Source organism: Protopterus annectens, chromosome 3.part0 (assembly GCF_019279795.1).
Source record: "Protopterus annectens isolate FY-2018-M chromosome 3.part0, PAN1.0, whole genome shotgun sequence".
Lineage (NCBI taxonomy): Eukaryota > Metazoa > Chordata > Ceratodontiformes > Protopteridae > Protopterus > Protopterus annectens.
Window position 1 is genome coordinate 867,721,436 of NC_056731.1, and position 19,849 is coordinate 867,741,284.

Genomic DNA, 19,849 nt, shown 5'->3' on the forward strand with positions numbered 1-19,849 from the left:
CTGTCCTGATTCCGAAAGACCTGCTGTTAGTATAAGTGACTTACTTCGGTGCAAGGCTGTCCTGATTCCGAAAGACCTGCTGTTAGTATAAGTGACTTACTTCGGTGTATGGGCTGTTTATAAACAGGCTTACTACAGGGACAAGATTCCAGAACTTCTGCTCTAAATGTAAGTGGTCACTTACATTGAGAGTAAGTCTTTTGGAATCGGGCCCCAGACCTCATGCTAAGGAGTAACAGGAGATATTGCCTGTCAGCAAACCAGCATCAGCAGGAGGTAAGCAGCTTTTAAAGCAAAAATTGTGGCAGAACAAAGTGTCTAACAGCTTTTGAAAGTTCTTTTATCTTCTGCAAGAGGAGCAGTTTTTCTACCTGATGTACCTTTTAACTGTCCCTAATTATGCAGAATGTACCTGTTTTTGCCTCATATTTTGCCCTGTCCCTCATATGGTAAATCACTGCCAGGCATTAGAGCTTAATACTTATTATTATTATTCAGAAAATACATTACAATGCAAAACCTGTTTTTTTGTTAATTTTTAAAGAGAATTAGAGCAATATTTAAAAACTGTCCCTGGTTTTGATCCTTTGCTAACAATTATTTTTGGATCTGTCTAGAATTCTTAAACAAAGAAGTTGAGAGGTATGCTGCTGTCTGTCTGACAGAGCTTGCAAAGTGTTTTACCTGCTTTCAAGGCAAGTAAAACACTTTGTGTTCATTCACTTTCTCTTTTTTTTTTGTTGATGTTCTCTGTAGCTGATAGTACATGGAGCAGGTTAAGCTCCATGCACTGTAAGGAATTATGATCAGGTCTTTGATCATAACCTTCTTTTATGTGTAATCAACATGGATGCCAAAGTTCACCTCTTGTTCCTAGGTCTTGAGGTGAATTTGTCAGCATCCATGTTTCAATCACATCATAATCTGGTTATCATTAGAGACTGAGTAACAAAACAGGAGGCCTGCAGACTGTGGAAAATAAATGCTTTATTATAGCATAAATAAAAAGAGCAATAACAGACTAGTTTCTGCTACATAAATTAAATAGCCTTCATCAGTGTCAATATAAATACTATAAACCCATTGCTCTGTTTTATACTCAACCTACCACCAAAATTGAAGCCCATTGGTTGTTCACAAACTCTCATTGAGACCTGGTGGAAATAAACCACCCAACTTAATAATCCACTTCCTTTCTTTAGTATTTAATATTGAGTGCCATCCAGCTTTGTTGGTCTTGTTACCCACAATCCTTTCTATAACAATAAATCTGAAATTTGCATTCCTGTGTACCAGTAAATGTTTATAAAGGGCATTGCTAGGTTTTTTGGTCCTAATGTCACTGCAGTGTTTGGATATGCGTAACCATAAGGGTGTAGAAGTTTGCCCTACATAAAAGACTGAGCAGGTGCATGTCCCAAGATAGATTACCTAGTTGGTACCACAATTAGCGTAGAACCTTATGTCATATAGTTCCAGTGTTCTTGCTAGTGAATTGTTTGGAATGTGTAACCCTCTGACAATGAGGGCAGTGTCCACAAGGGACACAACCCACAAATAGGTCCCCAGTCAGAGTTCTTTGTGTAGACTCCTGAATATTCCAGGGGCTATGTTTGAAATGACTAAAATATGAGCCCAAGGTTCTCCCTCTTCGAAAGGAAAAAAGACATGTATCCTATAGAAACTCTGAAAGCTTACTGTCTGCTAAAAGAATGTTCCAATGTCTTTGGACACTGCCCAGTAACACACTGGTGTTTCTCCCATAGGTGGTTACCAGACGGATCACTGATTCCTTCCCCTGTTTTTTTCTTTTTATACCTTAAAAGAGCCCTCCTGTCTAGTTTTGATACCCAATTTCTAGCATTGAGGATGTTACCCATTTGATAACCCCTATTTTTAAACCCGGTAGATAAATCCTCCTTAAAATGTTCATAGGTGGCTGGATGTGAGCAAATACGCTTCATCCGAAGAAATTGGGGTTTAGGAATGTTCCTACATATGTGTGGTGGATGGAAACTGGAAGCATAAAGAAGGGAGTTATATTGTGGATATTTACGGTAAACCTCTGTCTCTAGAGTATGATCAACCTTTCTGGTAACTAAAACATCCAAAAAAGTAATTTTCTGGGCATCATAATTAACTGTAAACTGTATACCCCATTTGTTGCCATTAAGGTACACCACAAATTCCAAAAGATATTCTGTATCAGATCTCCATACCAACCAACAGTTGTCAAGATAACGCCTCCAGATGTCAATTTATTCTAAATGTATGTTATGTGTGTTGTCATAAATAAGATATTCCTCTAAATGGCCCAAAGACACCCCCATAGCTGTGCCCTGAACCTGCCAATAACATTTGTTTTGATAATAGAACACATTTTTGCTCAAAACATTTTCTGCAAGGCAGATCAAAAGTGTTAAAACCTGGTGGATAAAGTTCTGACTTGTACAGCCAATATTCAATTGGTTGTAACCCAGCCCAATGGGGGATATTGGTATACAATGCAGAGACATCTAAAGTACATAAAGCAGCTCGGTTCCAGTTGCATATCTGAGATGATTTGCAGGAATTCCATGGTATCCTGGATCCTTGACCGAACCCATTTTAATAAAGGTTGTAAATATTTTGTCAGCAATTGTGAAAGAGATTCCGTAATGGAACCCCTCCCTGAGACAATGGGCCTGCCTGGTGGATGATGAAGATCTTTATGTATTTTTGGAAGAAAATAAATATATTGACTCTTAAGATCGGATACTGTTAAGTGGTATAAAGTTGTATAAGATATAATGCCCTCCTCCTTAGCAGACAAAAAGAAATTCATCAATATGCTTCTTAAAACTGAAAGTGGTGTCTAAAGGCATACATATATAATAATACCCATCATTCAGTTGCCTGTCCGCTTCAGCATTATATTGTGTCCAGTCCATGACAACCACCGCCCCGCCCTTGTCCACATGTAGAATGACCAGATCCTTGTTGTTTTCCAATTCCTATATAGCCTTTTGTTTGATCTTTGAGAGATTGTTAAGCTTAATCCCGAATTCCCTAGAGTGAAAATGTAGATCTTTGAAAATGCATGTTTGGAACATTTGAACATTGTGATACATAGGAGGCATAAAATTTGATTTGTGTTACTTAAAAACATCCTCATGTCCAGAATTGACAGATGATTGAAAATGTAATTTTAAATTTAACACTCAACAAAAGGATATAACATCCTGTGCAAGAGAGTCTTCAGAAACAAAAAAATCAGGTATAAAGTTCAGCCCTTTATTAAGTAGTTGAATATGAGTTTGTGACATGGGTAATGACAAAATATTTAACAGATTGCTGTTGACATTTATTTCTGAATCATTAGTCTGAGTAATCCCTCTATGCTGTCTACCCTTGGTATGTTTTCTCCCTGCCCTCCTTGGTCTACCCCTAAAGGGTTTTATGAGTTGCTACGTTTAGATACAGTTATATTGTGGGTATTTACAGTAAACCTCTGTCTCTAGAGTATGATCAACATTTCTGGCAACTAAAACTTCCAAAAAAGTAATTTTCTGGATATCATTAATTAACTCTAAACTGTATACCCCATTTGTTGTCATTAAGGTACTCCACAAACTCCAAAATATATTCTATATCAGATCTCCATACCAACCAACAGTCGTCAAGATAATGCCTCCAGATCTCATTTTCTTCTAAATATACATTATGTGCATTGTCATAAACAAGATATTCATCTAAATGGGCCATAAAAAGGTTGGCATAGATGGGGGCAAAAGACGCCCCCATAGCTGTGCTCTGAACCTGCCAACAACATTTGTTTTGATAATAGAACACATTTTTGGTCAAAACATGTTCTGCAAGGCAGATCAAAAAGGTGTTAAAACCTGGTGGATAAAGTTCTGACTTGTACAGCCAATATTCAAGTGCTTGTAACCCAGCCCAATGGGGAATATTGGTATACAATGCAGAGACATCTAAAGTACATAGCAACCAGCCCGGTTCCAATTGCATATCTGAGATGATTTGTAGGAATTCTGTGGTATCCTGGATCCTTGACCGAACCCATTTCAATAAAGGTTGTAAATATTTTGTCAGGAATTGTGAAAGAGGTTCCGTAATGGAACCCCTCCCTGAGACAGTGGGACTGCCTGTTGGATGATGAAGATCTTTATGTGTTTTTGGAAGAAAATAAATATATTGACTCTTAGGATTGGACACTGTTAAGTGGTATAAAGTTGTATCAGATATAATGTCCTCCTCCGTAGCAGACAAAAGAAATTCATCAATACGCTTCTTAAAACTGAAAGTGGGGTATAAAGGCATAAATATATAATAACGCCCATCATTCAGTTGCCTGTCCGCTTCAGCATTATATTGTGTCCAGTCCATAACAACCACCTTCCCGCCCTTGTCCACTGGTGAACAACCAGATCCTTGTTGTTTTTCAATTCCTGTATAGCCTTTCATTCGAAATTGAGAGATTGTTAGGCTTAATCCCAAATTTCCTAGATTGAAAATGTGATTGAGAATGTATGTTTGGAACATTTGAACATTGTGATACATAGGAGGCATAACATTTGATTTGTGATACTTAAAAACATTGTCATGTCCAGAATTGGCACATGATTGATAATGTAATTTTAAATTTAACAGTTGACAAAAGGAGATAACATCCTGTGCAAGAGAGTCTTCAGAAATAAAAAAGCCAGGTATAAAGTTCAGCCCTTTATTAAGTAGTTGAATATGAGTTTGTGACAGTGGTAATGACGAAACATTTAACACATTGCAGTTGACATTTAGTTCTGAATCATTAGTCTGAGTAATCTATGCTGTATACCCTTGGTATGTTTTCTCCCTTCCCTCCTTGGTCTACCCCTAATGGGTTTTGTGAGTTGCTACGTTTAGATACAGGAGAATCTGGGGTATGCTGTATATCTAGGTCTGTGACTGATGAGGAGTCATCCCCAGAGGTATCATAATGAGGGGAAGTCGACTTCTTGAGAATCAACATAGGTCATTTCCATTTCAAAACATTCTTATTCACATTCTCAAACTTAACATGTTTGTTGATACTGAAGGAGTTACCTCTATCGTAATCCCCCAAATCCCTTTGAAACTTGCACATTTTTCTCTCCTCGAGCTGTTCTAAACTGAGTAATTCCTGACTGAGTTTATTTAAACATGTAGTATAAGATAGTTGCCCCTCAAAATTCTTAGTTTCCTCACACATCGTGGCTACCTCAGATATGTCCATATCAATGGCCCGATCATAATAGGCAGCCAAAACCTCTACGAACCCCATAGAGGCTTTTTGTTGGGTTATAACACATTGTTCTGCCAATTCAGTATCAATATTTCCTACCAAGGGTTGTATACACACTCTAAGGCCTCTAGGTGAGATTCCCTTAACTTGGTAAGCCTTAAACAGTTTAGAATCCCACACGTTGGTCCGTAAAGACCTCATACATTTAGTCTTTGAAAATGAGAAATACACATATTCTCGGGTTCTGGTGGATACAGACCATTATTCTGATTATTAGAAGGCTCCAAGCCAAAAATATCCAGATCATCCCAATCCGCTGATAGTCCATGCAGGATCCTGGTCAAATTCATTGATAATAAACTAATCAATCAAGGTTTAAAAAAAATCTAAATATATATGTGACTCCAAACCAATAACTGCACCCTTAGTATATAGTATCTATAGGTATATGTGTATATATATATATAGGGGTGTGAAGCTCACAATATGGAAAAATTGAATGTACTCAGATATATGTGAACACCCAAGGGAATTAATCCCGGTGTGTCCAATAATTGGTATCAACCACTAATAATCATAAGCCTTCCGACACTGTTGTAATCTTGCAAAAAGGTGCAGTGAGATAGTAGTCACCAAAGCGTGTTATCTAAGCCCCTATTCAAAAATGAAGGTGGAACTTTCCACATCCACAGCAATGCTATGTTCATTTCAATCATCCAGAAAACAAAAAGACACTCGAGACCTCATTTGATTTATTACAACACCCAATGGTCAGGAATGAACAATAATAGCCCTTGCTGCACAGTCTCTTGAAGAAGTATATTAGACCAACCCTTGGACATGTATTAACTTCCCCCTAAATTAGTATTCAGGGATAGACATCATCATCAACAGAATGCTACGCTCATTCCCATCTGTAAAAAAGTAGTTGAATTTATCTAAACAACCAATTTAAAGGGACAAATAATAATAGCCCTTGCGGTGAAAACAGTCATATAAATCTATATATTGCATATATAAAACCTTTGTCAAGCAAAAGAAAAACAGTGTCGACCAAATTCATATAGCTGGGTCCATGTAATGGATCCCCTTGGTAAAAAGATGGCTAGATAGGCCACTCAATATAATAATCCCCCAAATCCATCTGATTGAGTATGCAGTCACATATACCAAATTGCAACCATGGAAATGTAAAGCCACTAAATAGTAGACCAGAAAAAAAACATATGCCCAAAGGAGAGCAGTGAACTCGCAAAGAAGAGACAGCTAAATATGAAATAATCAATGTCCAAGTCTGAAACACATCCTTATAATGCCCCAAACCTGAAGAGAAAGGGTGGGCAACCCACTGTCTATTTGGAAGTTCAGACCTAAACTAAATATTAAACAAAATGTTAGATATATGCAGACAAAACGTCTTATCGTTAAATTGCCCTACAGTAAAGGTTCAAGCAATGAAAAATCATTTCTATGGTATAAATCTCAAATATGTCAAAATCCAAAAGCCTCCAGCCAAAAGTCAGTTCTGTTCATAATAATGATAGTCCAACTATAAGGCACTGTTCCGAGATGAAGAACATGATGTTTATTGAAGAACATGTGGTGCTTGTAAGGCAGCATCCTCTTGACAGTGCTATATAAGTGGGAAACCAGCAGTGTCAATTCTCAGAATTCCAAATGATGAAATTCTTTAACCAGAGGGAAGTGTAGGGGGGTGGCAAAGCCGCCATTTTCAGTCATGTTCATTCTTTGACCTTGGAGTTCCATAGTTCAGACTTTTGAGACTGTAATACTACATCTCTTTTAAATGCCAAAACTGTAACATGAAAGCATTGGTAGTTCCTCTGCTGCATGCTAAATCTTATTAACGAATATTATTTACATTGAGGTGACTTTCTATAAAGCAGCAGTAGCATGTACTTATTTGTAGTGCACAGAGCACCACAATTATGTTCCAAAATCGTGGAAAGGATAAAATTGTAAAGTAATTCCTTAATGCGCGACCTGATCTTACTAGCACTTAGGGATGGTTAACAAAACTTTAAGGTACCCAAACACAGTTAAGATTAGCGGCCAAATTCCAAAAGAGTTGCTTTCAGTGTAAGTCTGTCCTGATTCTGAAAGACCTGCCGTTAGTACAAGTGACATACTTTGGTGCAAGGCTGTCCTGATTCCAAAAGACCTGCTATTAGTATAAGTGACTTACTTCGGTGTAAGGCCTGTTTATAAACAGGCTTACTACAGGGACCAGATTCTAAAACTCCTGCTCTCAGTGTAAGTGGTCACTTACTTGAGAGCAAGTCTTTTGGAATCTGGGCCCAGACCTCCTGCCAAGGAGTAACAGGAGATATTGCCTGTCAGCAAACCAGCATCAGCAGCTTTTAAAGCAAAAATTGTGGCAGAACAAAGTGTCTAACAGCTTTTGAAAGTTATTTTATCTTCTGCAAGAGGAGCAGTTATTTTCTACCTGATGTACCTTTTAACAGTCCCTAATTATGCAGAATGTACCTGTTTTTGCCTTATATTTTTGCCCTCTCCCTCATATGTTAAATCACTACCAGGCATTATAGCTTAATACTTATTATTATTCAGAAAATACATTACGATGCAAAACCTGTTGTTTCGTTAATTTTTAAAGAGAATTAGAGCAATATTTAAAAACTGTCCCTGGTTTTGATCCTTTGCTAACAATTATTTTTGGATCTGTCTAGAATTCTTAAACAAAGAAGTTGAGAGATATGCTGCTGTCTGTCTGACAGAGCTTGCAAAGTGTTTTACTGTCTTTCAAGGCAAGGAAAACACTTTGTGTTCATTCACTTTCTCTTTTTTTATTGTTGATGTTATCTCTAGCTGATAGTACATGGAGCAGGTAAAGCTCCATGAACTTCAAGAAATTATGATCAAGTCCTTGATCATAATCTTCTATTATGTGTAATCAACATAGATGCCAAAGTTCACCTCTTGTTCCTAGGTCTTGAGGTGAATTTGTCGGCATCCATGTTTCAATCACATAATAATCTGGTTATGATTAGAGACTGACCATAATCTTTTATGTCAGATACTACTTAAGAATAGTGGAAACAGTACTTTGACAATAAATTTTGTAAATGCAAGTAGTACAATGCTTTGTAAAAAGGACAGAGTTCTGGGCCTGACTGCCTCAGGTAACCCAAACATATTTCTCTGCTTACTTCTCTCATATTTGCCATTGCGGTCTATATGTGCTGTATACCAGCTGGATGATGCTCACACACTTGACTACTTGCTGCTTTAGCAGTTAATTCATATCCACCTCTGTCTTGTTGTCACCTATTATGCCCATCCACAGTTGTTTGAGTCCTTCTTGGTGAATATTATCTCAGTTAGTGTTGCTTGTTTCATATATATTCTGTTAGCTATGAGGAGCAGGCTGTGAGTTTGTCTGCATATGTGCTGCTGTTTTGGTAAGGAGGTGGTTATTTAAGGTACTTTTAGGCTGTGGCTTGCCTCAATTCTTTAGAGAAGGGGTGGCACATACAGATGCAACCTGGGTGGGGCATTTGCCTTATCAAGCTGCAGCTTGTCAGTAGCCTTCATTCTTTTAATAACTTTATTCATCACATTATTAATTTGAAACATGAGTTCACATACATTAGCTACAATGAAAAGCGAAAAATATTAGCACCATTTTCATTGTCAAGTACCTATATTAACAAACTTCATCATAGTTTTGTTCTTATATACTTGAGCATTATTTTGTATGCAATGTTCCTAAATGCACAATTGGGTTGGATTGCACAGCTAGACTTATAAAGGCCTTGATGGTCATTAGCCTAGTATATAACTATGAACCTATTTATGTTTATGAATGCAGCATCAGTGGCGCACCAGGCAGTACACTCATATTTGGTGCAGAAGGCTGTGGTTTCCATTCCCACACCAGGACCATGGATTGTTGATCCTTCAGATGACATGTTAAAATGAGGTCCCATCTGCCTGGGTTGGGGGTAGCTATCGTGGATGTGGTGGAAAGATCTCATGGCACCTATCGAAAAGAGTAGAGGTTCTTTAATTAACAGAGCATAAATAAAACATTATTTTCATATTTACAAAATATACATATTACAGGTACATATGTATGTATTCCCATATACCATTATCATTATTATTTTTTTTATAATTGACTGCCACTCCTTCCTCCACAATCATAATCTAATTTTTTGCAATATATCAGCCAAAATCCAGTTCCCATTTAAAAAAAGTTTCAATCTTTGGTCGAAGTAACACAAAATACATTCTTATTTACCCTTCTCACATATTTTTTTTTATGTTGTTATAATATCCATACAGAATCGTATTCATACCTATATTGTTTACATCATTAATGGTCTCAAAACTATTTTTTCACACAACCTTTTCCAGAATTTAACCACTCTTTTACATTTCAAAAAAAATGTTCTGTTGCCTCTTCCTGTTATTAAAAAAATACTTCAGTCATTAGCATGGCAAAATATTTATCTTTATTAAGCAAACAAACATCTGGGAGACAGTACTCAGAAAGTCATGTCTCCCCAAACAAAGGATTTCATGGTTGCTTTATAGAAAAAAACTTATCAAGATAAGACACTATCTCTCAGACCACTGCATCCAGTAGAAAAATGCTGAGTTTTGCGAAAAAATACATCTGCTACTTCTTATCTACTTTTTAGCCTAGTAAGGAATAAGTTTCATCTTACCATGTGATTTACAAGAAATGCTGCCTCAGGCTCAGGAAACAAATCTTAACATTTTGAACTTTTCCATTGTTTCACAATACTTTTGCAGTCACGTAGACCAGCCTTTCTGAAATACATGCAGTATCCATTTTTACCCTTTACAATCCCTCATTTGATGTTTGGTAAGCATCATACTTATACTATAAAAAACATATTTTTATCCTGATCAAAGACATTGTCATAAATTTTTTCAAAACTTTCAAAAAATGTTTTTTTTTTTCATTTTCACTTTCCATATGGCCTTAGTTTACATGATAAGTCAGTGGCACATTTTTGAAATTACTAACATACATATTCTGTAACAGAATATTAGCTCAAGATGCAGTACACTTAGTTATCAGAATCTTATATAAAAGCAAAAGCAAAACAATAATAGCAGTAAGCATAAGAAATTTCAAAACACTTCCTCCCCATCCTGAAAATAAAATGGTCAAGCCCATTGTGAACTGCCCAATTCTTTGGTATGTGATAGCTCAGCCACCTTTTAGATGATTTCCAAATGACTACCATTGTGTGCTTGTTATTGGGAATAAATGTATAGCACTCTTGATGCACAAGTGCGCAAGTACCTCCCTTTAACACAAGCACAAAATCAAGTACCATTTGGTTTTGCAGAACCATTGTGCCATGGCACTCAGCTCTATAGTAATTAAATTTACAGAATCAAAAGTGGCATTACTCAACAACTCCAGCAGTTAAGAAAGTTTTCTCCAGTCCCAAATTGATTTTACAGTCACATAGGCAGGTAATTTACCAACCCCAGAAATAACATCATCCCCAAGGTCCATATGAGAAAGTCTTCAGAAGCTGCTTGTTCTAAATCATGGGGGTAATTCCATGAAGCATCAATCTTTTTTCAGCTGGGTTTTGTACATTCTGAGTTTCTTAAACATTTGAATTGTTCTGATGGGTAAACTAGTGGTATGCTGAATAGCAGGAATTATATAACCAATAAAATAACTTCCACTCAAATTTTCGAGTAACTATTTCTAAGCTCTCTTTCCACAGATATAGTAATAGTCTTCCCAGGGAGGTAAGGTATGTTTTGAGTCTTTTAACCAGTGTGCTAGTGTCCATAATTTATCTGTAAATTTTTTGTAACTAGGACGTTTTGCATAATTTGAAAAGTTGCACCAAGAGTCATTTAGACCTTCACCAAGCCAGGAAATTTTCATATTATTATTAAATTTTACCATAAGTTCAATATCAGTTTTATCATAGGATGTTATATTAAAAATCCAGTTACTTTTTCCTCTGTTTACATTTTTAATAGTACTACCATACACAGAATGCTTGTCTGGCTTGCAAAAACAAATGCATCCTATTTGCCTTTGAGCTAAAAGTAAAAAAATAGTGCTGTTATGTTTTGGCTTGAAGGGGATATTATGAACAACAGTAGCTTCCTTAGTCCTATTAAAATATACAACTTTGTTATATATCGAATGATAATGTCTCACTGTTTCAGGAAATGTTTGTAATGGTAGTCCTCCATATACTGCAGATATAGCTGCATAAACCCAATGATTGCTTACATTAAATGTTTTTGCATAAGTCTGCAGAGTGACATTAAATGTATTAAAGGAAGGATGCCAGTCTGCCACTTTTTGTCTGTGTTTTACCAATCGCTTTTCTCTTATCAGAGGATCGAACAGTATTTACAGTTTCAGCAGGGATCAAAAAATGCAACAGCAGTATGAAAACAACAATTGCAGTCATCAAGGTGACAAGCACAAATAGCAAGCTGGGCAGGATTGGAGTGGATTGTCACAAACATCCAAATATAAGTTTGTTTTACGATGAATAGCTCGCCGCTGCGATCCAAAAACATTCTACAAACACTATTGTTGTTTAACTCCCATGAGCGGTGCTTGGTCACCTCACTCAGGGAAAATGTCCTTTCCTGATGATCCCACAGTGTCAGTCACCAGCTTTATTCTCGGACTCCCTGATTTTTCTTCTGGTATGAGAGGAAGCTGATTCATCATTGGACAAGGGTGTGGAAGGAGGGTTGAAGGGAATGGGTTGATCTCTCATTTGGAAATGCCTTTTGGACATGGATACATGGATCCAGGTTGACGAACCTTTGAGTCTGATGGCTGTTGTTGTGATGAGTACCAGGAATGGGCCTTTCCATCAGGGTTTGAGAGCATGCCGTCTGGATAAGGAACAAACTTACATCCAGTCACCAAGTTGGACATCATGTGATGTGGCAGGGTCAGGCTGAACCTGGGTAGAAACAATTTATGAGTGAAGACACTGCAGAACAGAAATAAGTTGTTTACAATAATTAAGCATAGCTTCATCAACAATGTGCAAGTCAAGGGCTGTGGGCAGAGGTTTGGCTGGCATCCTCTTTGGGCATCTCATGAGGATTTCATAAGGGGAAAATTTTCTAGTGCACTAATTGCACTTTGAATCGTAAACAATACCAGGAGCAAGGCTTTTGGCCATTTTAGCCCTGTTTCTGTGGTAAGCTTTGCTAGTTTAGTCTTTACTGTATGATTTACTCATTCTACCATGCATGAGGCCTATGCAGACAATGAAACTGAATATGTACATTAAGCACTTCACAAATTTATTGTATAATTTGACTTGTAAAATGTGTGCTTCTATCTGATTGAATACAACATGGAACCTCAAAACAGGGTATTAGTTCATACAAAAGTTTATTTGCCACTGAAGCAGCATCATTTTTAACACATGGGTATGCTTATACCCATCCAGAAAAAAACATCTACAACTACCAATACGTACTTAAACATTGCACAAGGAGGTAATTCAGTGAAATCCCATTTAATACAACATAAGGGTCCCCACATTTTTTTAATATGTTGTGTGTAGGGACAGTAACAGACTTGGAAATGTTAAAAGAAAGATATATGTTGCGTGTATTTACAAGATGCTGAACAACTTCTGAAGTATAAGGGGCATACCAGTCAGTCAAAAGTTGTTTTATTATGCCATTTTTTTCCCAGGTGGGAAGGCAAATGGTAAGCCCATGCCAGTTGAGGTAAAAAGGCTCATGATGCTACTAACCTTCCATCCGGGTGGCACTAAAGTGAGTCCAGAAAATGACAGCAGCCATCACGGATCGATCTTACCCTTTCAGAGTCGTCAGCTTGGTTCTGAAAAATAACACTTCTTGCAAGCATACAGGTACACTTTCAACTTGAATAGGCTGCAAAAAAGAAGCCTGAATAAGATTTAACAAGGCAGCCTGTCTTGTTGCTGTGTCAACAAAAGTATTCCCTATAGATCTGGAAGAATTATCAGTTTCATGAGCTGCACCCTTAACCACAGCTATTTCCTTTGGTAATAGCAGTGCATCTAATAGTTCTTTTACAAAGCATTTTTAACTGTGGTCCCCACAGAGGTTAGGTAACCTTCTTCTCTCCATAAAGTGCAAAAATCATGGACCACTTCACATGCATATCTAGAATCAATGAAAATAGTAACAGTCTTTCCCTTTGCCAGTTTGCAAGCTTCAGTAATAGCTACTAATTCAGCTACTGGAGCTGAAACATTTCCCTGTATTTGTCCAGTCAGCAAAATGTGATCAGCTGTACACACTGCAATGGCTGCTGGTAGTTGTCCATCTTCTCACCTTATACAGGATCCAAAAATGAACAAAATTAAGTCAGGGTCCTGCAAAGGTATACCGCAAAGATCAGGTGTAGGAGGAAGCACATTGTTAACAAAAACACAATCATGAGGTTCACTCATCAGCAATTGGAATAAGAGAAGCTGGATGCAAAGGAGAGAATCTAACAATTCACAAGGAAGGATTATTTAGTTAATCTTGCTCATATTTGAAAGTCTAGAAGCAGAAAGATATTGCATCTTAGTCTTTAGCAACAAGGCTTAAATAGAATGTGAAACTGGAAAAAAGTCTCATGGCCCAGTGTAAGTGCCGCTGCCAAGTCATCTAGCCCGGCAGTTGCAGTTATAGTTCTGAGGCTGTGAGGAAGGGCAGCTGCTACTGTGTCAAGATTTGTACTGTAATAGGCAGCTGATCTAAAGCCATCTTTCTTCTCTGTGCTAATAATCCTAATGCTACTTTATTTCTTTCACTGCAGAAAATAAAGAATACTTTGGAATAATCTGGTAGTCCTAATGCTGGAGGATTTGAAAGAAGCAATTTTAACTGGGTAAAGCTTGCTCATGGCATGGTTGCCATGGAATGGGTTCAAGTGTGTCCTTTTTCAATAACTCTAATAAAGGTTTAATTACTTCAGCATAATTAGAAAGCCATTGTCTACAATAGCCCTCCAAACCAAGAAATGCTCTAAGCTGTTTTAGAGTTGTAGGTCTTGGTGCTGTCTGTATTGCTGTGATGCAGGAGGGTAAAATAGTTGTATACCTTCAGAAATTAGGTGCCCTAAATACTGAACTTGTTGTTGCCAAAGCTGGAGCTTGGTGCAATTTACTTTTCAGCTAATTTAGTTAGAAGAAAAACAGTATCAGTCTGACAGTCAGCTATAGAGATAGATGCTTAAATTAAAGATCATCCACATACTGTACTAGGGCATACCCACAAGGTAACTATATTTTATCTAGCTGCTTTTTCATTTCCCTTGAAAATAGGATGGGTGATTGATTGTACATATCCTTGAGGTAGACGTGTCCATGTATACTATTGCCCTCTGTATGTGAATGCAAACAAATATTGTCTATAGGAATGTATTGGAATAGAGAAAAAAAGCTGAAGAAATATTAATAACTGAAAAGGTGGTGGCAGAAAGGGGAACTGAACTAAGAATGGTAGCTGGGTTAGGTACTACAAGAAAGGTAGGCACAGCTACTGCATTTACTGCTCTTAAATCTTGCACAAATCTATAGGTGTCTTTGAAAGGCTTTTTCACTGGCAAAATGGGTGTTTTGCAGGGACTTCTAGTAGAGACAGTTATGACCTGCTGTAACAACGCAGAGATAATAGGCTTGATTCCTGCTTCTGCAGAAAGAGGATACTGTGCCACCATGGGTAGGGATTCATGTGGTTTTAAGGTAATTTGTACTGGTGTAACATCTTTAATAACCCTACCTCATTTTCATGGGTCATCCATAACTATGAGGGAATTGCATTGAGCAGTGATGCATCCATCGGCTGTACAGGTTCTGTCTCAGTAAGGATAGAAAAGAGCATTTCCTCATCCAGAATGCCTATGAGACCCATCAGGAACATATAAATATATTACATCTGGTGTGCAGAATACTGTAATTTCCAATTTACAGAGAAGATCCCCACCTAAAAGATTAAAGGGTACATTATTCCAAACAGTAAATGTATGTTGATCTGCCAATGGCCCCAGGTGGATGGGAACTGAGATTTTTTCGGGGTAATCCAGATGGTCTCCTGACACCTCAACTCCTCACACTGAGGTGTGGGACAAGGGAAGATTTTTAGCAGCCAACACATTTAGAATTGACCTGATAGTCCCAGTATCTGTTAAAAAGAGTATGTTGAACTTTGAAGTTAACAAATGGGGCTTTCTGATATACAGGCACCAAAGAAAATAGTTGTGATTCCTGTTCATGGGTGTCCTGTTTATTTTGTTCCCAGACTGGTAGCTACCATGGAGTATTCCATGTAGGGGGTTGTTGCCTCACATTTTGCAGAACTTGCGGGTGCTTCTGACTATCAAATGGATTGGTAGACTGTGGTGATGCATCTATCGGCTGCAAAAGTGGCCACTTTGCCCACAGTTAAAACACAAATTTGAGTTAGGTCTCTGTTTCTGAAAAATTTGGGTATTGTTAAAACTTTGAGAAAATGGCCATTGATTTTGAAAGATTTTCAGTCTGTTACATCCCCCTCTTCCCCCTGTATTTTTCCTCTGCTTCTAGTCATGGCATTAAACTGTTGAAGTTGTACGTTTAATATTTTTTTCTGCCGTTCCCTTTTTTTCATGAATAAGGGGGTGTCTGTTAAATATTGAACTTGGTTAACGAGTTTGTGAAGCCCCAAGCTTGGCCAGTTTAAATAAATTATTTTTAATTAGTGTCAAATAGGGGGTAGCAACCCAACCATGAAGACAGCTGAAAGGCCACTTGCTACTGGCCTCTCAGTGGGTTCAGAATAGCCAGAAATGGCTTTGAAAGTATCTCTTATATGCTGTAAAAATGCTTCAGTAGACTCACATTCTCTCTGCATAACCTCTTTTATTCGAGACCAATTATTAGGTACCGGTGGGCACACACAGGTAATAGCTTGTAGTAAGTGAGTCCTAGCATCCTGAAAAGCATTGGGGTCAGTATGCTGGGGAATAGGATCTGGTATGTTAGCATGCTCCCAAATGCATTTAAATAAGTCTGGTGGAATGGATGTCTCTAACAGTGCCCTGACATCTTCTAAGGTGGGATTTTGCAATTGAACATGTCCTTTTAAAATTTGGCATATTTTTCAAATTGTTACGGATTGACAGAAGAGAGTCCAAAATAGCCTGGAAATCAACTGCTGACCAAGAACAGACCACATTAATAGTGGAAGGTGCTGCTTTATCCCCGCCAGGGGCTGGGTTTGGGACTTGTTGCATGGGATGTAGTTGGGCAGTTGGAGTAATGACATTATCGCCCTGTTCCTCGGAACAGGACTGTCTCATCTTTGTCTGGATTAAATTTATCAGGGCCAAAATAACCCTCGCCATTAATGACTATAGGAAATTGAGTAACTATTATGCCACCTAAAGGAATAAAATAACCTTTTTTTATGTTGCCCTTAAAGGTGCATAGACATCTGTGTGGTCAGGTGCTTTGAGTTTTCCTTTGCCTTCTGTCATGTACCATCTGAGATGGAAAATGAAGGAGCTTCAGGCTAGCTATTGGAAATGGGTAAATCAGGGCTTTGGCTTCCCTGAGAAGTTGGTGAAATCTTCAAGGTGGAGAAAGAGACAGTGGATTCCTGCTGGGCAGGGGGAGGGTGCATTATATGTTGGTGGTGGCGGAGGTACGGTGGGCAAAAGCAAGCAGTTGTCATCGAACGACTCACATTGGTTAAGCTGCAATTTCTGAAGGTCCCTAAGAGGGTAGAGCCCATAGTCATCCGGCCTCTGATGATCAGAAAACATTGAATAAGGTTAGCATCACATTAGCCACCTGCAATTGTGTTTTTAACTGCGTTATGTTTTAAACTGAAAACAATAGAGTCCTTTTTCTCTATCTTTAGATTCTACTTGCAGACATTAAAAGCTGACCAGCAGCAGGCAGGAACTTTCTTACCTTTTTCTGTAAGTGTTTTTTTTGTAAGTTTAACAAAATATCTTTATCAAAAGTTCCTGTAGGTGGGAAAATTAGTTTACCATCATTTTTAGTGAGCTTGTGCCATTTATCTAAATAATACCTTTAAAACCGGTGCTGAAATCTCACTCATTTAGATGATTGCATTGAATTTATTTGATAATTGAACTGTTTTATTGGTGTATATATGTGGCTGTTTTTGTTCAGTTGTAAAAGGTCTGATGAAGTGTGCATACCTTCAAGGCATTATAGCCATGGCACTCGTATGTGAGTGTTTGAGCTAGGTTTTATTTATTTATTTATTTTATTTTATTTTACATTTGTTAACCGGGGGTGTCTGACTGAGCTGAAAAGGCCCTTTTTCAGCAGAGGCCCGGGGAGAAAAGCTCCACATAGAAAAATTACAGATACATTTAGATATTTAGACATGATCAGTATACACACAAATTACAATAGACATGTTTTTACAGTGGTATGCATCACATCAACAGTTAAAGTGGAGAGAACAAACAAGAAAATATTAATTTAAAAATAAAGGTAATAGATTTGTGGTGTACAGCTGAAATTTGGAACATAGGTAGAATATATACATAGTACACAGGACAATACAGACATTGTACATTAGTCAGTGTTTGTGAGTAAGAGTGAAAACTATTATCAAGAACTCTAGGTTTAGTATGTGTACCTTATCCACTTTCACTAGCATGGGGAGCAATCATGGCACTGCCAACTTTGCTTGAGATGTTGCCTAATGAGGTTTTTAAAGGAGGCTTTGGACGATGTTTTGTATGCTAGTGGGGAGAGAGTTCCATTTTTTAGCCACTGAACTACTATGTAGTGTGTCTCCAAAGCTATTGTAGCTGTTGGTGACTTCTAGTAGTAGTTTTGCTTGATGATCTAAGAGGCCTTTTGGATGAGTGATATTGTACTAGGTTTTTGGGGGCAGGACACTTATTGGGGAGGTAATAGATAAAATGTTAGAGACAGAGCTGATTGTAGGTTAGGAGGTTGGGCAGTCCAAGCCAGTGGAGCTATCTCAAAGCAGTACAGTGATGAGTTCTATATGAGCAATTTGCAGCAAAGGGGGCAATTCTGTTATAGCAGGTTTCCATTTTGCTTAGTTCAGTTTTGTTGAGATTAGTCAGTATGGGAGATGCATAGAGTAGGGTGGATATAAGTTGGGAGCGAGCAATGGCCGATCTTGTGTTGTTGGTAAGAAATGGTTTGATACAGTAGAGTGATCCCAGTTTGGCATTTACTTTTTTAATAATTAAGTTGAGATAACTATCAAATTTTAGGTGGGAGTCTGTGGTTATTCCCAATAGCTTAGCCTGTGCCACTGGAGCGATTGGAGTAGCATTTGTGGAATAGATAGTGAATTGACTGCTATCAGTGTTTTTGTTAGAACTGGTTATAATCATAAGCTGAGTTTTCTTTGGATTGAGGATAAGTTGGGCTTTGGTAAGGTAGTTTTCAATGTCAGAGAATGCTAATTGAGTTGTTTGCAGGAGGGTGGGAATGTTTTGTGCAGCACAGATTAAGGTAGTATCATCTGCATACTGAATGATAGATGCATGCTGTGTGGAGGTATAGAGGTCATTTGTGAAGATTGTGAATAGTAGTGGTCCTAAGATAGAACCCTGTGGGACTCCTATAGTTATGGGCAGCTGAGGAGAGAGATAATTTTCCCATTTCACAGCTTGGTACCTGTCAGTTAAGTAGCTTTGGAACCAGGTAAGAGTGGAATTTGATAGGTGATATTGGTTTAGTTTGTTTTGCAGGATTTGGTGCGAGACTGTGTCAAATGCTTTTGACATATCCAAAAACAAGTTGACACCTGCAGGCCTTCATTTTTGAGATGGTTTACTGTGCCTGTGAAGCAGAGGAGGGCTGTAGTGGTACTATGGGTGGGTCTGAAACCATGCTGAGTAGGTGACAGGATGTTGCTGTCTAGGAGATATTTTAGCACTTGGGTATGGATGCATTTTTCTAGGATTTTGGCCAGGGGGGAGAGTAAAGCAATGGATCTGTAGTTATTAAGTTCAGTGGAGGTCCCGCCTTTATGTATGGGTGTAACATAGGATATTTTCCAGAGTTTGGGCACATAGTTTTCAGCAATTGATCTGTTTATGAGAGTGGAGATTGGGATAGCAATAGCATCTGCTGTGAGTTTCAAGAAATAGCTGGGGAGTAGGTAGGCTGCTGTTGATGAGGTTTTTAGTTTGGAGAGCATGCTTTTGATTGAAGTAGTGGAAACTGTTTTGAGGGTAAAGCTTGTATTAGTGTTATTTGTGTTGGGGGGGGATAGTGAGGTAGGAACTGTCCTGTGATACTAAGGATAGAATTGAGTTCATAAAGTGGGAGTTGAATTGTGTTTCTATGGGAACTTTAGTGTCAGAGGTGGTTGGTTTGGGGTAGCCTTTTGGGTGGGTTGTAGTAGCTGGTTTACATTTTTCCAACATTTTTGGAGGTTGTGTTGGTATTTAGTTTGTAATGTCATGCAGTAGGATTTTTTGTCCAGTAATGCATTTTTTTTGCACGGTTGCGCAGTTCTTGGTACTTAGGCTTTGTGTTTCTTTGTTTTTTTTTTTATAGTAAAGCC

At 38.0% G+C, this 19,849-nt stretch overlaps 1 protein-coding gene across 1 annotated transcript in view; it reads left to right on the forward strand.

The window, feature by feature from the left end:
- DTNBP1 (dystrobrevin binding protein 1) overlaps positions 1-19,849 on the forward strand; it is a 2,114,168-nt gene that overhangs the window by 2,074,320 nt on the left and 19,999 nt on the right. The gene's annotated exons all lie outside the window — the stretch shown is intronic.